Source organism: Sinohyriopsis cumingii, unplaced genomic scaffold (assembly GCF_028554795.1).
Source record: "Sinohyriopsis cumingii isolate HCF-2022 unplaced genomic scaffold, ASM2855479v2 utg004814l, whole genome shotgun sequence".
NCBI lineage: Eukaryota > Metazoa > Mollusca > Bivalvia > Unionida > Unionidae > Sinohyriopsis > Sinohyriopsis cumingii.
This window is the reverse complement of record NW_028316826.1, coordinates 28,245-37,507: the sequence shown is the minus strand read 5'-3', so window position 1 is coordinate 37,507 and position 9,263 is coordinate 28,245. Positions and strand designations below refer to the sequence as shown.

The 9,263-nt window shown below is 34.0% G+C and overlaps 1 long non-coding RNA gene across 1 annotated transcript; it reads left to right on the top strand.

The window, feature by feature from the left end:
* Positions 1–1,863: 1,863 nt before the first annotated feature.
* LOC149769102 (uncharacterized) lies at positions 1,864–8,654 on the top strand. Its single transcript, XR_016419444.1, has 3 exons — positions 1,864–1,951; positions 4,283–4,396; positions 7,187–8,654. It is a non-coding gene; the product is annotated as an uncharacterized LOC149769102 (long non-coding RNA).
* Positions 8,655–9,263: the final 609 nt, after the last annotated feature.

Sequence of the window (9,263 nt, the reverse complement as noted above, 5' to 3'; positions counted from 1 at the left end):
ACTTGTACTTTTCTGTTTGGCTTAAAAAAAAGTTGAGCCTCTTGGCAACATGTGAGTTTGTGTTAATTTCTATCTAGATCATATTTTTGTATTTTTTATGATTTTTTTAAAATATGGTACACCATGCCTGAAAATGTGCTTGTTGTGACTAGATAACTCTTACCCCTGTCTAGTTCCAGTAGAGTTATCTCTCTTAAATGCAATGGAGTACCTGGTTATGTCATTGTCAAATTGACAATCTAGCATTGTTCTATATGACAGCATGTGACATGCATGCCCAAGTAGGACAGAAAGTATATTTATTTCACAAAACATTAGCATTGAGGTATATGGAAAAACAATTGGTACCGTGATACCTAAAGGAAAGAATAGCCTCACAGTGTTTCCATAGAAACGCATACATGTGGGCGGCATTTATGAACTATACTAGTTTGATGTAGGAAAACAAATGTATGCTGAACACTTTTGGTCAAATATTGAAAGTTCTTTAAGAATAAAATGTATGAAATCTTTAGAAATAGCACAAGATGGCTTTGGATGGGGACTTTTGATAACTATAGCTATGATAGATATAGACTTGTGTTACCTGATGCCTTTATGTATGTGCTGTTACCTCCTAGATTGGAATGCATGCAACAAAATAAGTTATGTAAACATAATATAGTTGATTTTGGCCAAATATTGGCTATTGTACCTGCAAAAGATGAAAAATCATGTGTACAAAAACAACTATCTTGTTCTTGTAAGGCATGCCATAAACCAGGATAGAGAACATTCTAAGTACACTTGTAGATAGATCACTTGTACCATGTGGGATGTTCTGGCATGAGTAATTTTTAGGTAATTTATTAAGGATTTGGTATTCCTTCCCATTTTGATTTGAATTGTCCTGCTCTAATTGTCCCTTTTTTTTATTTACACTCTCCTGCTTTGAAATTGTTCATGTAGTTAGTTCAGTTCTCTTGCATTCCCTTTTGTTGAAGTAGCAGTGAATACCAACAAACAAGAACAGTTTCACTTAAGTCAGCATTTCCCATTGGCACTTGTAAAGCCCAATTATAATCTACTATTGACTTTCAATTATCCTATTTCTTTCTGTCAAGCTGCTCCTGTGGAATTTCCATGTTTGGTCCAACATTACAGAATGATAACCATTTTAGTCACAACAGTGCGTATTCATTCCATTCAAATCCACACTGTTCTTGAAACTTTGCATCCCATCGCAAGAATCCAAATTGGCATGAGATGATATCTGCATGGTTATGGAAGGCTGCACTCTACATGCCGGCATTGTAGAAAATATGAACTATGTGATATGAAAGAGCTGCGTCATCTTAGAAATTAAAATTACATGACTCTTGAGGTCTCCACTAAACATAGGAGTCTAAATGTTAGGTTCTCACTTTGTCAGTAATGTATTTTGAGATAATTTAATGCAATGAAGTTAATACAGGTTGTTGATGGAACTCATCTATATTACATGGATAATGTATTCAAGGTTACCACACCTTATGTGTATCATTCAGTTATCTCCCTTACACCAGTCATAACATTTCAAGGAAATAAAATCTCACATTTTCAGTGACTGATTATGAAAATAAAGAGAAGATTTGTGAAGTATTATATTAGCCCTCAATCTTGATGCAAATGTAAGTAGAAGCAATTTGATAATTTCTCACAGTAAAGTTTACAAGTTTAAAAACTGATAAGGTATGTTCTGCTTGGCTCTGAGATAAGTTTCTCTCTATCTTATGCCAATTATTATTAAATTCTTATGTAGAAGAAATATACTTTATATGTATCTATATTATCTAAATTATTCACCCTTTTATATTAGATGGAAATGAACACAACTTCACTTGAAATTTGGGGTCCTGTAAGGGATGTTATAGCACAGTTGCCTTGGGCTGTCCTTGGACCTGTTGGGCCCTGCCCCATATATTTGTCCAAGGTAAGGTCATCAAACTTTCACTTCTCATTTTTCGCATTGCTGATTTTGCCACCTTTAATTCCTTTATCATAAGCTACCTCTCCCTTTTAGATAAACACTTTCCTCCTGTTTTTAACTCCATTTGATGTGCTATACTTAGTGTTTATATTTGGCATTTTTCTGTATTTTATTCCCCTAATTTCACCTCCCAATCCAAACATAACCACTTAGAAGCTGCGATTTACTATATTTGGTGACTGACTGGCTTATTGAAACAATTTTATTCACATTACAAAGGAGGAAAGCTTACTATTTGTGTTACAAAGAGGATGGGTAGGTGGACCTTTTGTGTGAGGACTGGTGGTTAGTGACCTCTTGTATCTGTAGATAGTGTAAAGTGGTCAAAGCTTATACTTTATAATAAGATTGGGTCATGTCCACCTGTCTCTGATGTTAAGTTCTGCACCTACCAAACAAATATAAATTCCTTTCTTTTAGGTGAATTGTACATTTTGAAGTAGGACAGGTGCATACTATTTGGTACATTGACCTTTGACCTAGTTATTACATAATATGACATAATGTGATTTATCCCATATCACCTATGTGAAGTTCAATAAGTGCTGATAGGAATAAGATACAAGTCATAGTTGAAAGAATTCATTTTATTTCAAAAGATGATTTTGATGGTGAAGCAAAAGTATGAAAACAATAGTTCAAACAGCTCAATGACATTTCTATACACATTCATATAAGACATAGGTTAGTGCCTCATCAAATTGTTTTTCACAAGTGAGACTAAGTATATTTGTTACTTATACAGTCCCGAACTATTTCACAGATTATTGGAAAAATTAAGGTTTGCTAAAGGAAAGAATAGCCTCACAGTGTTTCCATAGAAACGCATACATGTGGGCGGCATTTATGAACTATACTAGTTTGATGTAGGAAAACAAATGTATGCTGAACACTTTTGGTCAAATATTGAAAGTTCTTTAAGAATAAAATGTATGAAATCTTTAGAAATAGCACAAGATGGCTTTTGGATGGGGACTTTGATAACTATAGCTATGATAGATATAGACTTGTGTTACCTGATGCCTTTATGTATGTGCTGTTACCTCCTAGATTGGAATGCATGCAACAAAATAAGTTATGTAAACATAATATAGTTGATTTTGGCCAAATATTGGCTATTGTACCTGCAAAAGATGAAAAAATCATGTGTACAAAAACAACTATCTTGTTCTTGTAAGGCATGCCATAAACCAGGATAGAGAACATTCTAAGTACACTTGTAGATAGATCACTTGTACCATGTGGGATGTTCTGGCATGAGTAATTTTTAGGTAATTTATTAAGGATTTGGTATTCCTTCCCATTTTGATTTGAATTGTCCTGCTCTAATTGTCCCTTTTTTTTATTTACACTCTCCTGCTTTGAAATTGTTCATGTAGTTAGTTCAGTTCTCTTGCATTCCCTTTTGTTGAAGTAGCAGTGAATACCAACAAACAAGAACAGTTTCCTTAAGTCAGCATTTCCATTGGCACTTGTATAAGCCCAATTATAATCTACTATTGACTTTCAATTAATCCTATTTTCTTTCTGTCAAGCTGCTCCTGTGGAATTTCCATGTTTGGTCCAACATTACAGAATGATAACCCATTTTAGTCACACAGTGCGTATTCATTCCATTCAAATCCACACTGTTCTTGAAACTTTTGCATCCCATCGCAAGAATCCAAATTGGCATGAGATGATATCTGCATGGTTATGGAAGGCTGCACTCTACATGCCGGCATTGTAGAAAATATGAAACTATGTGATATGAAAGAGCTGCGTCATCTTAGAAATTTAAATTACATGACTCTTGAGGTCTCCACTAAACATAGGAGTCTAAATGTTAGGTTCTCACTTTGGTCAGTAATGTATTTTGAGATAATTTTAATTGCAATGAAGTTAATACAGGTTGTTGATGAACTCATCTATATTACATGGATAATGTATTCAAGGTTACCACACCTTATGTGTATCATTCAGTTATCTCCCTTACACCAGTCATAACATTTCAAGGAAATAAAATCTCACATTTTCAGTGGACTGATTATGAAAATAAAGAGAAGATTTGTGAAGTATTATATTAGCCCTCAATCTTGATGCAAATGTAAGTAGAAGCAATTTGATAATTTCTCACAGTAAAGTTTACAAGTTTAAAAACTGATATGGTATGTTCTGCTTGGCTCTGAGATAAGTTTCTCTCTATCTTATGCCAATTATTATTAAATTCTTATGTAGAAGAAATATACTTTATATGTATCTATATTATCTAAATTATTCACCCTTTTATATTAGATGGAAATGAACACAACTTCACTTGAAATTTGGGTCCTGTAAGGGATGTTATAGCACAGTTGCCTTTGGGCTGTCCTTGGACCTGTTGGGCCCTGCCCCATATATTTGTCCAAGGTAAGGTCATCAAACTTTCACTTCTCATTTTTCGCATTGCTGATTTTGCCACCTTTAATTCCTTTATCATAAGCTACCTCTCCCTTTTAGATAAACACTTTCTCCTGTTTTTAACTCCATTTGATGTGCTATACTTAGTGTTTATATTTGGCATTTTTCTGTATTTTATTCCCCTAATTTCACCTCCCAATCCAAACATAACCACTTAGAAGCTGCGATTTACTATATTTGGTGACTGACTGGCTTATTGAAACAATTTTATTCACATTACAAAGGAGGAAAGCTTACTATTTGTGTTACAAAGAGGATGGGTAGGTGGACCTTTGTGTGAGGACTGGTGGTTAGTGACCTCTTGTATCTGTAGATAGTGTAAAGTGGTCAAAGCTTATACTTTATAATAAGATTGGGTCATGTCCACCTGTCTCTGATGTTAAGTTCTGCACCTACCAAACAAATATAAATTCCTTTCTTTTAGGTGAATTGTACATTTTGAAGTAGGACAGGTGCATACTATTTGGTACATTGACCTTTGACCTAGTTATTACATAATATGACATAATGTGATTTATCCCATATCACCTATGTGAAGTTCAATAAGTGCTGATTGGAATAAGATACAAGTCATAGTTGAAAGAATTCATTTTATTTCAAAAGATGATTTTGATGGTGAAGCAAAAGTATGAAAACAATAGTTCAAACAGGCTCAATGACATTTCTATACACATTCATATAAGACATAGGTTAGTGCCTCATCAAATTGTTTTTCACAAGTGAGACTAAGTATATTTTGTTACTTATACAGTCCCGAACTATTTCACAGATTATTGGAAAAATTAAGGTTTGCTATAGGTATAACGGTACCAATTGCGCAAGTCCAGTGGGCGGAGCTTAAGGTGTATGGAACATTGTATTCAGAATTAAAGAACAAAACTAGCTGTGATTGGTGCATTATGTAAGACTTGTACTTTCTGTTTGGCTTAAAAAAAAGTTGAGCCTCTTGGCAACATGTGAGTTTGTGTTAATTTCTATCTAGATCATATTTTGTATTTTTTATGATTTTTTTAAAATATGGTACACATGCCTGAAAATGTGCTTGTTGTGACTAGATAACTCTTACCCCTGTCTAGTTCCAGTAGAGTTATCTCTCTTAAATGCAATGGAGTACCTGGTTATGTCATTGTCAAATTGACAATCTAGCATTGTTCTATATGACAGCATGTGACATGCATGCCCAAGTAGGACAGAAAGTATATTTATTTCACAAAACATTAGCATTGAGGTATATGGAAAAACAATTGGTACCGTGATACCTAAAGGAAAGAATAGCCTCACAGTGTTTCCATAGAAACGCATACATGTGGGCGGCATTTATGAACTATACTAGTTTGATGTAGGAAAACAAATGTATGCTGAACACTTTTGGTCAAATATTGAAAGTTCTTTAAGAATAAAATGTATGAAATCTTTAGAAAATAGCACAAGATGGCTTTGGATGGGGACTTTTGATAACTATAGCTATGATAGATATAGACTTGTGTTACCTGATGCCTTTATGTATGTGCTGTTACCTCCTAGATTGGAATGCATGCAACAAAATAAGTTATGTAAACATAATATAGTTGATTTTGGCCAAATATTGGCTATTGTACCTGCAAAAGATGAAAAATCATGTGTACAAAAACAACTATCTTGTTCTTGTAAGGCATGCCATAAACCAGGATAGAGAACATTCTAAGTACACTTGTAGATAGATCACTTGTACCATGTGGGATGTTCTGGCATGAGTAATTTTTAGGTAATTTATTAAGGATTTGGTATTCCTTCCCATTTTGATTTGAATTGTCCTGCTCTAATTGTCCCTTTTTTTTATTTACACTCTCCTGCTTTGAAATTGTTCATGTAGTTAGTTCAGTTCTCTTGCATTCCCTTTTGTTGAAGTAGCAGTGAATACCAACAAACAAGAACAGTTTCCTTAAGTCAGCATTTCCCATGGCACTTGTATAAGCCCAATTATAATCTACTATTGACTTTCAATTAATCCTATTTCTTTCTGTCAAGCTGCTCCTGTGGAATTTCCATGTTTGGTCCAACATTACAGAATGATAACCATTTTAGTCACACAGTGCGTATTCATTCCATTCAAATCCACACTGTTCTTGAAACTTTGCATCCCATCGCAAGAATCCAAATTGGCATGAGATGATATCTGCATGGTTATGGAAGGCTGCACTCTACATGCCGGCATTGTAGAAAATATGAAACTATGTGATATGAAAGAGCTGCGTCATCTTAGAAATTAAAATTACATGACTCTTGAGGTCTCCACTAAACATAGGAGTCTAAATGTTAGGTTCTCACTTTGTCAGTATGTATTTTGAGATAATTTAATTGCAATGAAGTTAATACAGGTTGTTGATGAACTCATCTATATTACATGGATAATGTATTCAAGGTTACCACACCTTATGTGTATCATTCAGTTATCTCCCTTACACCAGTCATAACATTTCAAGGAAATAAAATCTCACATTTTCAGTGACTGATTATGAAAATAAAGAGAAGATTTGTGAAGTATTATATTAGCCCTCAATCTTGATGCAAATGTAAGTAGAAGCAATTGATAATTTCTCACAGTAAAGTTTACAAGTTTAAAAACTGATAAGGTATGTTCTGCTTGGCTCTGAGATAAGTTTCTCTCTATCTTATGCCAATTATTATTAAATTCTTATGTAGAAGAATTATACTTTATATGTATCTATATTATCTAAATTATTCACCCTTTTATATTAGATGGAAATGAACACAACTTCACTTGAAATTTGGGTCCTGTAAGGGATGTTATAGCACAGTTGCCTTTGGGCTGTCCTTGGACCTGTTGGGCCCTGCCCCATATATTTGTCCAAGGTAAGGTCATCAAACTTTCACTTCTCATTTTTCGCATTGCTGATTTTGCCACCTTTAATTCCTTTATCATAAGCTACCTCTCCCTTTTAGATAAACACTTTCCTCCTGTTTTTAACTCCATTTGATGTGCTATACTTAGTGTTTATATTTGGCATTTTTCTGTATTTTATTCCCCTAATTTCACCTCCCAATCCAAACATAACCACTTAGAAGCTGCGATTTACTATATTTGGTGACTGACTGGCTTATTGAAACAATTTTATTCACATTACAAAGGAGGAAAGCTTACTATTTGTGTTACAAAGAGGATGGGTAGGTGGACCTTTGTGTGAGGACTGGTGGTTAGTGACCTCTTGTATCTGTAGATAGTGTAAAGTGGTCAAAGCTTATACTTTATAATAAGATTGGGTCATGTCCACCTGTCTCTGATGTTAAGTTCTGCACCTACCAAACAAATATAAATTCCTTTCTTTTAGGTGAATTGTACATTTTGAAGTAGGACAGGTGCATACTATTTGGTACATTGACCTTTGACCTAGTTATTACATAATATGACATAATGTGATTTATCCCATATCACCTATGTGAAGTTCAATAAGTGCTGATAGGAATAAGATACAAGTCATAGTTGAAAGAATTCATTTTATTTCAAAAGATGATTTTGATGGTGAAGCAAAAGTATGAAAACAATAGTTCAAACAGCTCAATGACATTTCTATACACATTCATATAAGACATAGGTTAGTGCCTCATCAAATTGTTTTTCACAAGTGAGACTAAGTATATTTGTTACTTATACAGTCCCGAACTATTTCACAGATTATTGGAAAAATTAAGGTTTGCTATAGGTATAACGGTACCAATTGCGCAAGTCCAGGTGGGCGGAGCTTAAGGTGTATGGAACATTGTATTCAGAATTAAAGAACAAAACTAGCTGTGATTGGTGCATTATGTAAGACTTGTACTTTCTGTTTGGCTTAAAAAAAAGTTGAGCCTCTTGGCAACATGTGAGTTTGTGTTAATTTCTATCTAGATCATATTTTGTATTTTTTATGATTTTTTTAAAATATGGTACACATGCCTGAAAATGTGCTTGTTGTGACTAGATAACTCTTACCCCTGTCTAGTTCCAGTAGAGTTATCTCTCTTAAATGCAATGGAGTACCTGGTTATGTCATTGTCAAATTGACAATCTAGCATTGTTCTATATGACAGCATGTGACATGCATGCCCAAGTAGGACAGAAAGTATATTTATTTCACAAAACATTAGCATTGAGGTATATGGAAAAACAATTGGTACCGTGATACCTAAAGGAAAGAATAGCCTCACAGTGTTTCCATAGAAACGCATACATGTGGGCGGCATTTATGAACTATACTAGTTTGATGTAGGAAAACAAATGTATGCTGAACACTTTTGGTCAAATATTGAAAGTTCTTTAAGAATAAAATGTATGAAATCTTTAGAAAATAGCACAAGATGGCTTTGGATGGGGACTTTTGATAACTATAGCTATGATAGATATAGACTTGTGTTACCTGATGCCTTTATGTATGTGCTGTTACCTCCTAGATTGGAATGCATGCAACAAAATAAGTTATGTAAACATAATATAGTTGATTTTGGCCAAATATTGGCTATTGTACCTGCAAAAGATGAAAAATCATGTGTACAAAAACAACTATCTTGTTCTTGTAAGGCATGCCATAAACCAGGATAGAGAACATTCTAAGTACACTTGTAGATAGATCACTTGTACCATGTGGGATGTTCTGGCATGAGTAATTTTTAGGTAATTTATTAAGGATTTGGTATTCCTTCCCATTTTGATTTGAATTGTCCTGCTCTAATTGTCCCTTTTTTTTATTTACACTCTCCTGCTTTGAAATTGTTCATGTAGTTAGTTCAGTTCTCTTGCATTCCCTTTTGTTGAAGTAGCAGTGAATACCAACAAACAAGA